Source organism: Rhineura floridana, chromosome 21, assembly GCF_030035675.1.
Source record: "Rhineura floridana isolate rRhiFlo1 chromosome 21, rRhiFlo1.hap2, whole genome shotgun sequence".
Taxonomy (NCBI): Eukaryota; Metazoa; Chordata; class Lepidosauria; order Squamata; family Rhineuridae; genus Rhineura; species Rhineura floridana.
Genome location: NC_084500.1, coordinates 8,072,704 through 8,086,164, shown reverse-complemented (window position 1 = coordinate 8,086,164; position 13,461 = coordinate 8,072,704). Strand labels below are relative to the sequence as shown.

General features: G+C 43.9%; 1 protein-coding gene across 2 annotated transcripts in view; it reads right to left on the bottom strand.

Moving 5' to 3' along the window:
* Window positions 1–13,461, bottom strand: part of GALNT17 (polypeptide N-acetylgalactosaminyltransferase 17) — a 187,867-nt gene that overhangs the window by 17,410 nt on the left and 156,996 nt on the right. The window lies entirely within an intron of this gene.

The following is a 13,461-nucleotide window of genomic DNA, read 5'->3' as shown; positions in this document are numbered from 1 at the left end:
TTTTCATGAGGCTGAGAGGCAGTGACTGGCCCAAGGTCACTCAGTGAGATTCATGGCTATGTGGGGATTTGAACCCTGGTCTCATTTATAAACTCCTGTAGAGAAGAGCCTACCAGCTCCAGGGGCAATCTGTTCCACTGTCAAATGACTCATACCAGTAGGAATACTGTCAGAGGCATTATGAATAGCAGTTGCTGGGAATCACAGGTGGAGGTGGGGAGTGCTGTTGCACTCAGGTCCTCCTTGCGGGCTTCCCAGGGGCACTATGAGAACAGATTGCTAGACTAGATGGGCCTTTGCCCTGACCCAGCAGGGCTCTTAGTTCTTATAAAGCTTTTCCTGATATTTAGCTGGAATCTGCCTGCCTGCAATTTTCACCCATTGGAGCAACAGAGAAAAAGTTTGCTCAATATGAACAGCCTTCAGATTCTTGAGGACTGCTACCACATCTTCCCTTAATCTTCTCTTCTCCAGGCTAAACATACCAGTTCTTCCATCCTGGGTTTGAGGTCGGTTTCCAGAACCATCACCATCCTAGTCCACCTTCCTGTGGACAATTTGTTAATCAGCTATGCTGCCAATCTGACACCATCAGTCCTCTGATGAATTATATGTTGGGGTCTGACCCCACTTCACTAGGCCAGCAGACATATCTACCTACAGAACCAAATGTCCAAACAGCAGTGCTCCTTTTCCTCTCCCAAAAAGGCCAAGGACAAAATAAAGCCATCATTTCCCCCCACCCCGCTTCCACTCCCAGAATTTAGGAATGGATGAATGAGACTATTGACAGTCTATGTCACACATATTCATTGATAACTCTGTTCCATCCTGTTTCTGCATCAATCTGCAATTTTAAAACCTCTTGGGAGTTCAAGAGGGGGCAAAGTGTAGGGGTGTTTTTAGTGTGTGCGCATGAGGCAAGGTGTGTATCTTTTCAGTGTGGAGCTGTGTCATCGTGAGGTGGGAGCTTCTGGCATTCAGGGGATATGTGCATGCTGGAAGGATTGGACAGAACGCATAGAAGGCGTCTCAGTGTGGGCATTGTGGGGGTTTCAGGGTAGGTCTGGGTGTATCTGTGGCAATGTTTAGTGCGTCTTTTTGGAATTTGTCACTTTTGTAGAACTCATCAGGTAGATCATGCATGCCAAGTTTCAAGCTACCGACCCAACAGAAGCTATAGAATTTTGAGGCTTATAATGATGAAACTTTGCTTTCGCTACTCACCTTAATGACAGGAACGCTCCTGTGCTACTATAAATAGCTGGGCCTACGGTGAAGGATTTTCTGCTTTGCATCAGTTCATTAAGATTTTACAGCTTTTTAAATAAAACCAGTAAAATATAAAGGTCTCTCTCTGTATTTATGGATTTATTTATGAAACAAATTTTGCCTAATATTGAAAAAAAGGTGTTTGAGGGGGAGAGAGCACAAAAGCATGCATATTTTAAGCATTTTCACTTGCGCTTGCCAAGTACACCAGCTGTCTCTTCCAGCAAGTGAGATATCTCAACATTTCTACTCACTAACCCCAACTATGCATGCTGGAGAAATACTTTTTCTCATAATTGTCCATTAAGTGTGGGCAAAATAACGATCAGGATGAAGGGGTGTGCATGTTCCAAGAGAATGCCTGCAACAAATGAAACCCTGCAAATGCTCACGGCTATTAGTGCATTGGACTAGGACCCAGAAGATTAGGGTTCAAATCTCAACTCAGCTACGAAGCTCACCTGCAATGGCAGTAACAATATATGCCTTTATTTTGTGGGGAAGGGCTATAGCTCAGTGGCAGAGTACCTGCTTTGCATGCAGAAGGTCCCAGGTTCAATCCCCGGCACCTCCAGTTAGGGCTGGGAGAAGATCCGTGCCTGAAACCATGGAGTGCTGCTGCTAGTCAGTGTTGGTAATACCAATGGACCAATTGAGTCTGTTTGGCTATAAGGCAGCTACTTAAGTTCCTATATTTAGTGCAGTAAGGACAATGTTTTAGGAGCACATATGAAAGAGTTTACTGTAAAAGTCTGAGAACGAGGAACCGCACTGTATTGTGTGCGTGTTATGTGCCTTCAGGTCGATTAAGACTTATGGCGACTCTGTGAATCAGTGACCTCCAAGAGCATCAGTCATGAACCACCCTGTTCAGATCTTGTACGTTCAGGTCTGTGGCTTCCTTTATGGAATCAATCCATCTCTTATTCGACCTTCCTCTTTTTCTACTCCCTTCCATTTTTCCCAGCATTATTGTATTTTCTAGCGAATTACGTCTTCTCATTACGTGTCCAAAATATGATAACCTCACTTTCATCATTTTAACTTCTAGTGACAGTTCTGGTTTATTTTGTTCTAACACCCAATTATTTGTCTTTTTCGCAGTCCATGGTATCCGCAAAGCTCTCCTCCAACACCGCATTTCAAATGATTTTTTTCTTGAAAACCAATAAACATGTAGAAGGTGTATACCATTGCTAATGATTTTGTGTGCAGCGGAAGGCAAGTAATTGCCAAGACCTGGAAATCTGTGGAAGGAGGCACACTTCAAGAATGGTATGGATACATATGGCAAACAGCTTTATTGCAGAGACTAAGGAAACCAACACGTGCAACAAGAAAAGCCAGTTTGGGTGATGATTTTATGATAAAATGGTTTGGTTTCATATAGTGGAATGGCAATAGAAGCAACAGGAGATCTATTTGAGGGACACCAGGGACCGTATGGAGTGCTCTCCTAGGGTGAAAAACAAATGAGATAACATGGGGATAATGCAATGAACATCATGTTGGACTACTTACATTTCGATTTCATTCAAGAATCTATGCATGCTGATTTGAGCTTGCACAAACATGCTTGCATCATATCCCCTTTTAAAAAACCATATTGTAATTTTCTTGAGCATCAGTAAAATGGTTTAAAAGTGAACACTTCACTGACTAAGGCCACATGTGCATTATTCATTTAAAACACTAGTCACAGCTCTCCCCCACATAATCCTGGGAAGTGTAGTTTATTAAGAGTCCTGACCCTTCGTCTCCTTTTAAGGAACTGCAATCCCTGGGAAGATGGATTGACTGTTAAACCACTCTGGGGCTTGTAGCTCTGTGAAGCGAACCGGGGATCTCCTAACAACTGTCAGCACCTTTTAACAAGCTACAGTTCCCAGGATTCTTTGGGAGAAGCCATGACTGTTCAAAGTGGTAGCACAGTGCTTGAAGTGCAGATGTGGCCTGAATCAGAATTATTTGACTTGTTTGGTCTGCATGGGGATGACTCATCCCCGGACGCATTCAAAACATGGGCAGGGATGGCAGAAGAAAAGCAATCGGTTACAGAACAGAACTTGCAGATGGCAGCAACAAGCTACCCCTCCCTACTCTGACAGAATGCAGTTAGGTACCAAACCAAAGGAACAAAATCCCCACACCAGACACTGCATTCTATCATCATCACCTGAGGTCTGTAGCCAGCTGCATACCACCGTTGGCTCAAGAGGCTCATGCCCAGGGCTGGCGCCAAAGGGCAGCGAGGTCAGGCCCTAGCCAAGGGCCCCTCCTTAGGGTGTGGGAGTAGCGCTCCCCTTTGGCGATTCTCAGCAGGTTCAACTCCCGACCTTGCTGCAGACCACAGAGACTGAGCTCCCAGCCCCCCCTACAGACCATGAGGGCCTGCGGAGCTCGTCTGCCCCACCTACCTCTCCTCCCTTTCTGTGAATGCCCTGCACGCTGCATGCACAGCTGCCATCAACCAAGATGGCAGCAGAGGCTTCTCTAAGGGGCTGATGCCCCTGCTGCCATCTTGGTTGATGGCAGGCATGTATGTGCATGCAGCGTAGTGCGCATGCGTGCCATCAATGAAGATGGCAGAGGGGTATGAGCCCCTTAGAGAAGCCTCCACCACCATCTTGGATGATGGCAGCAACCTCCACACCCAGCATGTAGGGCATTCACAGAATGAGAGAAGAGGTAGGTGGAGTGGCCTGCACGGTTTGTAGGGGGGGCTGGGAGCAGGGGGCCCGGGGCAGGCTCAAGGGCCCAGTCACACCTGGCGCCAGCCCTGCTCATGCCCTACTTCTGCTTGGGAAAGACATCCTGAGAGTCTGCCCACTCTACAGCGAGGCTCCAGGCCCTGCTATAGGACTGCAGAGTCCTGATATTGATTCAGCAATCAACGGTGACAACAGATGCATTTCCATTTTTAGCCCTGCCTGCAGTGGAATGCAGTTAAAGGCTCAACTGGCTCCAGTAGTCTCCTACTGTGGTGGAGTAACAGAGCCTCTGATCCCAGTAGGCCTTTTGCAATGGAGTCCTCCAAGGATGGCGGTGAGGTTTGGGGGCTGAGCCTGCATGCCTTTCCTCTTCTGGTTCAGAGTCCTCTACTTCATCTCCTGCAGATGACTCCAGCCTTAACTAGCAGTGGCTCTCCAGGGTTTTGCGCAGGGATCTCTCCCAGACTTATCTGGAGATGTTGAGGACTGAACCTGGGAGCTTCTGCATGTGGCATCTCACTGCCTGCCCTAGCCAATAGGATTGGCTGCGCCCGTTACCATACAGTAGAAATTCCTACTAAGAATATTTTCCTTGGAGACACTCCACTGTTCGCCAACAAATAGCAAGAGTGGAAAATGTGGGGAAGTTTCTGAAAAATCCTCCAGGAAGTCCAAATCTCCATGCAACTATGTCTCCATCTCACTCATAGCTGCCCTGAACAAGGATGCTTGCATCTTCTCTGATGCCTCAACAAAAGTAATAGCAGCTGTGGTGTAAGTGATCACTGGGGCACAAGACAGCAGCTCATGGGAGTTGGAGGGCATCACATTATGAATGAAATAATTCACATAATGAATGGAAGTGGGGAAAGCCCACATCTTGAGATGAAACTCCCCCAATCCAGCTCTGGCCATGAGCCTCTTGCCAGGGGGCCTCAGCGTGATGAAGCAAAAGGAGACCTCCAATTTTCAGCTGAATGAAAGTACTCCTAGCAAGTAAGAATTCAATTAAAGGGTTAGGATTGTGTTTTCCCGTTTCCTGGCATGCAGATGGCAGCTCAATTTCTGCTCACACTTAACCGAGTGGAAAGAAAAGAAGACTTAAATCCCAGGCTCCAATCTAATTTTCTACAGACTCAAGGTTCACATGCTGCCATTCTATCAGCTCTGATGATGAGAATGCCGTGAATGCTGTATTTAAAGCTGAAAATTACCAGGCATGATTAGAAGGATGGGGAACGGAGAGCAAGACACAATCGGAATAACTGGAAGTATAGCCACAGAATTATCTAGGAAGGTGGTTTTCTCCATGCCGTGCTGGATCTGTTTTCTTACATTTCACACTTGTTATCAGTTATTCCACTTCTCGGTGTTTCTTGTGTTACAAGACTGGTTCTAAAGTCTAATCATTTCCCGTGTTTCTGATGTTCAGGCTGTGAGCACGGATGTCAGACAAAAACAGAAATGAGAGTGAAAATGGCCAATGTTCACTTATTTGTCCCATGACTGGAACGGAAATCCATCCAGCGCATACCATGGTATTCACCGGGCTTTCAGTTTGCAAGGGGTTCCGTTTCTCCCTATTTGCACTGCATTTCCTCTGCACTGAAATGAATGGGATAACATAATGCCAATGTAACTTAGGTAATTTACATAGTTAATTACTTAAGTTTCATAATTCTACCACAGCGGGCAGCGAGACAAATAGCACCATTTTTGGCAGAAGGTGAACTGCGGCAGAATGCGAAGAGTGCTACATGTGACAAATACACGGCAAAGGAGAAAATGATGCCTTCTTGCATCCCTCCCTCTAGGTGGAGTTGCACAATACGTTACCTTGGCACAATCATTAACCAAAAAGGAGACAATAGTCAAAAAGTCAGAAGAAGGCTAGGACTGGGGAGGGCAGCTATGAGAGAACTAGAAAAGGTCCTCAAATGCAAAGATGTATCACTGAACACCAAAGTCAGGATCATTCAGACCATGGTATTCCCTATCTCTATGTATGGATGTGAAAGTTGGGCACTGAAAAAAGTGGAGAAGAGGAAAATCAACTCCTTTGAAATGTGGTGTTGGAGGAGAGCTTTGCGGAGACCATGGACTGTGAAAAAGACCAATAATTGGGTGTTAGAACAAATTAAACCAGAACTATCACTAGAAGCTAAAATGATGAAACTGAGGTTATCATACTTTGGACACCTAATGAGAAGACACGATTCACTAGAAAAGACAAGAATGCTGGGAAAAACGGAAGGGAGTAGAAAAAGAGGAAGGCCAAACAAGAGATGGATTGAGTCCATAAAGGAAGCCACACACCTGAACTTACAAGATCTGAACAGGGTGGTTCATGACAGATGCTCTTGGAGGTCACTGATTCATAGAGTCTCCATAAGTCGTAGTCGACTTGGAGGCACATAACAACAACAACAAACAACCCCAGAGAGCTGCTGCCCATCAATGAAGACAAGCAGTGAGCTACTATGAGGCCATATTCCTGCTCAGTCCCAGGCAAAAAACATTTGGCAACTGAGGAACCCCAGTAAATGAGTCTTTGATTAACACTCTTAACTATTTTACTCAGACAGCATTTCCCTCACTAAGAAGGAAAATGATTCCCCTTTTCAAACTTTGGGCCAATTACAAAGTCACTATGATAACTGAGAGCCCTTAATATCACATTTGATAAAACCCTACATTTTAATCTAGCAAAATTCAATAAATCAACTCACTTTAAATGGATTGGCAGGCCTGCATTAATTTGTTGTCCTATACTTATTCCTCACTGCTTGAGCCCCCCTCACCACACAAGGTTTGGCTATGGTGCTGTTTTGGCTAAATAACAATAACTTGGATTCCTGCATGTATCAAGGGGTCGGATTGGATGGCTTTATAGACCCATTCCAACTCTACTATTCTATGATTCTATGAAATAAGCAAAGGGTCTCAGTGCCTTAACATGAGGAACAGAATGACAGCTCTGAGCACAGCATCCGTGGCAAAAATGCAAGTCTAGGAATTGGCTAAAGTTCATGGCATTTGCAAGAATAACCAGAGAGGAAAACTATGTCAGGAAGCAGCCAAGATTTTGGACAAAGGAAAAGAAGATGGGCTGGTTTTAATTATCTTGTCAGGGAAAGAGGGATTAACTTTTCTATTTCAGCTCTTCATATGGAATGCAAACCCTTGGAAATAATGATGCAATGTTTAAATTGTACCTTTTTGGGGAGGGGGCGTTGTTGGGCAATAAGCCCAACAATAAGCCTAGAAGACTGGGGTTGTACCACCCCAACAAAGCAGGCAGCCATTCAAATGCCAAAGCACCCCTAATGGGGACTATAAAGAAATATGCCAGTGACTGACATTATACACAGCTTGGCCACAGTGGTCACTATATATATATATATATTGGGAAGCTAGTACTAAGTACTAAGTGTATTTGGTTGTATTCAACTAACCTACTCAGAGCAGACCCATTGAAATTATTGAGTCTATGTTACTTACGTTCATTAATGTCAAAGGGTCTACTCGGAGCAAGACTGACATTGTACACAACCCACCCTTTCTCGCCCTTTCAAGGCCACATTTGAGATTTTAACAACATTCAGTCCAGTTGCTTTTATCAGTACAGCTGTACCTTGCCCACCCACCTTGAGAGGCACCAAAGTAACATCTGTGCTGAGGTCCAGTCTCTTTGATTCTCTTTGGAAACACTGCTTGAATCACAAGAGGCCCTTTTGTGGTCCCCAGTATCTCCCGTTTTAGAAGGATCTGGGGCTTGGCTTTGCACACACACTCCTCCAACCTGGGCCCCAGATAGTGCCAACTGGAGGACCACCCACTGCATTTGGGGATGGAGCTAATATTTAATTAGTGTTTTTAACACCCTAATTAAACATTGGGAGGGGGGAGGAGATGCAGCATTTCGTTCCTCCCCCGTCTCGACTGAGTCCAGGCAGGGAAGGGGATTCGATCCTCCGGAACACTCCTCTGCAAGAACCTTCCCCATAGGGAAGCCTTCTGAGAAGCCGGCAGCTGGCAGGATTGTATCCTTCATTCACAGTTGTTGAGCAGATGATTCTCTAGCGCGTTCCCTGCAGGGAGCACACTTGTCTGCAGACCCCTGTGATCTTCCAACCAGATGCCCCACCCCCTGACACTCCCAGACTGCTGTCTTGACCTGGCACAGCCCAAGCCCAGATCCCCCCTCCCAAATTGGCCAGATGCATTTCAAAATTTGTGTTTTGGCCAAGTCTGATGCACTAATGATTTGTACTCCTGGAGACAGGAGAATGGTTTTGAAATTTGGTTTTAAAAATAAAGGTGTTTGCAGACAAGCCCCCCCTCCATGATTTTAGATGATCATGCCATGTGTTAAAAGAATGTGTGGGTGAGGACAGTTCTGCCCCAGTGCACAGAGCAATCATGCATTTGGTCGGTGTGCGAAGGATCTCTACTGAAATCTCTGCTGAAGGATCTCTGCTCTCTACTAGAGAGAGTTTGGCCCTCACTGCTGGAGACAGGTATGGGTAGAGCTTTTTTTGCGATGGTACTCACACCTCTCTTCTGGCTGCCCATCACAACCATTTTGTGCTGGTACCCACAGTACTTTTGTCCAGCGCCTCTTTTTTTTAACCAAAACAAAAAAAGCACTGGGTGTGGGCAACTGGAATATAGTTAAATGGTTAGTGTGGATGGAAAATCAATAGCAGCAACTGAAGTATCCTCCAATTCATCACATGATCTTTTTTTTTTTAAATCACACTGCCTACAGTAAAAATACTGGACTGAATCACATTCACTTTACAAAGTAAAGAATACATTTTCAGTGGACCACATAATGATACCATGAGAGCCATTTCTGAAATGTATTAATCATAAAAAGTGATAACATGGTAAGACATGGGAGATTAATTGTATTGGAATTTAGATATTTCTTCATTTAATTACTGAATAAGTAATTAAAAGATGATGATAACATTTAGTTAAAAATGTCCACTATAGACTGGAATGAACCACCCATTTTGAAATGTGCAGAGGTCCAACACACAAACTGCCATAGGCTGTCTCAACATTTGGCATACAGACAGCCTGGCTTGGTTTGACCCACATTGCAGTGAGATATGCAGAAACATTTTGTGATGGACACCATCTGCCTTGAAGATATGAAACAGTCAAGATTTCACTGTTCCTTTAATCCTCCATGCAATATTTCCTGGCTGAATGTTATTAGTATTGCTGCTATGATTTCCACTTTCAGCTAAAAAGGGTCACTTTGCTTTCTATTTCCTTTCCTTGAGGAATGATATAGAGAGCACTTCTTTGAAAAGAAGGGTCTTTGTCCCACAAAAAAGGGCTGCTCAAAGAAGGCTTTCAGTTCAATTTTCTTATCATTCCAGTGTGCTAATTCCTGCCATGGACAATCACTCTGGTAGACTCTGATTGCCTCTTGAACAGAGACATCATCTCTATCAAAACATAATTCCTCTGGATAGCAACTCAACACAGTTAATAGCTTAAATCCAATTCAAGATTTCTTAAGCCAATATAGGCTGCAACCCTTTAGTGGAGTGGGGAGGGAGCAAAGATTCTGTAGTGGTGGCTCCACTGCAGATAATTGACAAAATTGTGACAAAATTGTGATGAAAACAAGACTGGAGGCAGAAATTGCCAGTGTTTGCTTTTTTGTCCCATGTATGGGACTGAAATCAAATGGGCAAATTCTTTTGTTGCTTTCAGACCAAAAAGTATTTAATTTCATTAATTGATTGACTGATTGATTAATATCCCTCCCTTCCTCCCAGTAGGAACCCAAGGACGGCAGACAAAAGCACTAAAAACACTTTAAGACATCATGAAAACAGACTTTAAAATATATTAAAACAAGACATTAAAAACATTTTTTAAAAACTTTAAAAATATATTTAAAACAGAAAAGAAAAGGTTTAAAAACATTAAAAAACAATTCCAACACAGACACAGACTGGGATAAGGTCTCTACTTAAAAGGCTTGTTGAAAGAGGAAGGTCTTCAATAGGCGCCAAAAAGATAACAGCCTGCCTAATATTTAAGGGTAGGAAATTCCAAAGGGCCGATGCCACTACACTAAAAATTAGCTTCCTATTTTGTACAAAACAGACCTCCTGATAAGATGGTATCTGCACTCTCACCTGCAGAGTGCAGTGACCAACTGGGTATATAAGGGATAAAACAGTCTTTCAGGTATTTGATTACTTTCCTGCCGTTTTGCATTGTATTTCCTTTGTGCTGAAATGAATGGGGTGGAATACCATAATGATAGTATAATGTAAATTGCATAGTTTTGTCATGCAGTTTTTGGCAAAAGGCAAACTGCAGCAGGAGAGAAACAGTGCTGCACACCAAGAACACAGGAGAGAATGGAAAACACTGCCTTCTTATAAACCTATGTGCTACACCAAGCCCTGCCAGTTCAATGTGACCGTGGCAGACAGCATATTTCCTCTTTTCTGTGTTTTATTTTTCCCATTGGGAGGGGAAAATCTCACCGCTAGCTTCAGTACTGGTATAGGTCCTCCCCTCTGACTTTCAGCAGCATGATGAGAAAACAAGATGGCTTTGGCTCGTGTGGATCCAAAGCTTTGGTCTTTCAAGCTTCACTCCTTGAAAGCACTATTCTCACCTGCCCTACACCTTGTTGTTGTTATGTGCCTTCAAGTTGACCACAACTAATGGTGACCCTATGAATCAGTGACGTCCAACAGCATCTGTCATGAACCACCCTGTTCAGATCTTGTAAGTTCAGGTCTGTGGCTTCCTTTAGTGTTATATATAATGTCTAACAGGCTAGATTACTGCAATATGTTATATGTGGGCCTGCCTTTGAAGACAATTCAGAATCTGCAGCTGGTGCAGAATTCAGCAGCCAGGTTGCTCACTGAGCACATAACACCATTTTTGGCTACCAATTAGTTTCCAGGGCTCAATTCAAAGTGCTGGTTTTGAACTACAAAGCCTTCTGTTGCTCAGGGTCTCAACCATGTGACCCAATCTGGATCCTGCATTCAGCATCTGATGCCCTTCTTTGTGTGCCCCCTCCAAGGGAGGTACAAAGAATGACGACATGAGAACGGGCCTTCTCAGTACTGCCCCCCACACTTATGGAACACTCTCCCCAGAGAGCCACACCTGGTGCCATCATAATCTATCTTTAGGAGCCAGGCAAAAACATTCCTCTCCTCCTCTTTATTTTGGAGGGTTTTTGGAGGGCTTTTGACATTGTGGCTTCTTTCTGGGGGTGGGTTGTTCCACTGTCTTATCCATGTATTGTGGTTTTGGGGTTGTTGTTATTTTTTACTTTTTAGTTGTGCTAGTTTTACATTGGTTTTAATCTTTGTATTGAAAGTCACTTTGGGTTCATTTTTATGAAGAAAAGCAACTAATAAATTAAATAAATAAATAAAGTCAGATGTAGAAGAAATTAAAAATCACAGCTGGGCCAAAGGAAGTTTGCAGGAATGTCTGATCAGCTGATTGGCATGCTTTGATTTGGATTCCTGCATTGAGCAGGGGGTTGGACTTGATGGCCTTACAGGCCCCTTTTAATTCTACTATTCTATGATTCTATGATCTGTAATGCCCTCCATAGTACGTTTTGCAAGTCCCAACCATCTGCTGGCTTTTTGGGCTTGCATAATTCTGTGTGCAGTGCTTTGAAAGCCCCAGTGATTAACTGATCATCCACATGGGCAAAAGCACTTCACCTGTTGACTTTGTGATGCCAGGTGATTGACAGGTGACCATCCCTGCTGACCTTTGGCCCATGGGGGTGGGATAAGGATCTGGCCCAGCAATCACATCCGGTTCCCCACCCCTGCTGCAAGTAAAACTGAAAACAAACGCAATGGGTGGTATTCAATGCTAGTCCTACTCAGAGCAGACCCACTGGACAGAACTAACTTAGGTTCATTAACTTCAGTGGGTCTAGTCTGACTAGAACTTAGCTGAATACAATGCATTATATTTTGCCTTCATTTGGAAAATATCCCTACATCCATCATGATAGCAAAGTGATTAGGATCCTTCATTTTAGGGTTTGGGCATTAATTTGTCAGTTGAAATAGATGCCTTGTTAACCTATATTATGAGTTTATGCCATTATATGTACAGCATCACCATGCTCCCTAGTGATGATATTTATTATTATTATTGTTGTTGTTGTTGTTGTTGTTGTTGTTCTACATACATGAAAGATGCTTTGTACTGTCTTGTTTTCAGTCTGAATGCAAGAGTTATTTTGCCCAACTTGCTGAAAAGAAGACCTGTAAAGGTGTGCATGGAAGGGCAGGGTTTGTTTTTTTTGAAGCAGATCTTCCAGCTGCACAAATTCTCTATCAGACACTGCACACTTACCAAAGCACACACACACACAAACAAAACTGGACACACACACAAACTGAGCTTCACACTTTGTATCAGTGCCAGTTTCTTATGTATCCCACACTGATGATTCATTTATGAATCTGCCTTAGCTCAGTTAACACTCAACATCCAAGCACATATACCACACCTTTTCAATGAAAGGAACACATTTTCAGACAATGGAACCTCTTACCCAGAGCTTGGAAAAGCTACATTCTTTGAACTACAACTCACATCAGCCCAATCCAGTGGCCATGCTGGCTGGGGCTGATGGGAGTTGTAGTTCAAAGAAAGTAACTTTTCCAAGCTCTGCTCTTACCTAGAAAGGAGGGTGGAACCCCTTTGGAATCCTTCATCGGAGGTCTCAAGCAGAGGTCGGACAGGCATCTGTTGGGGATGTTCTAGTTCTGGACTGTCTACATTAAACAAAGGGTTGGACTAGATGCCCTGCACAGCCCCATCCATGCATTCTATGAGCATGTATGGGCTACAAAATACAATCTGAACTATGTGAAAGTAGAGAGTACACCATCACACGCAGAGCATGAGAGCGTAAGAACAGCCTGCTGGATCAGGCCAGGAGCCCATCTACTTCAGCAACCTTTTTGCACAGTGTAAGCAGGGTCTGAGCACAACAGCAACTCTCCCCTCCTGCTGTTTCCAGCAACTGATATTCAGAAGGACACTGCCTCGAAAAGTGGAGGTAGGCCACAGCCATCATGGTGAGTAGCCTTATCCTCTATGAATGGATCTTTCATAGACACCATCAGAAGACATTTTCTGCATGCAGAAATGTCTCACGTTCAATTCCTGGTGTCTCTAGGAAGGGTAACCTTCATCCTGACTTCTGGGTGCTTTGGTAGTGTCAAGTACACTTGTGGTGTCAAAAAAAGAGGTCTCTGGGGTACAAAGCAACCCCATCCTTCCCCATTGGAAATCTCATTGGGGTCCAAATATACCCCCAAGTCAGGCAAGTGTGATTTTTTTATATATAGTTAGGATGAAGGTTAAAGAAAGGCTCCTGTCTGAAACCCTGGAAAGGTGCTGTCAGTCAGAACAGCCAATACTGGGTTGGATAGAC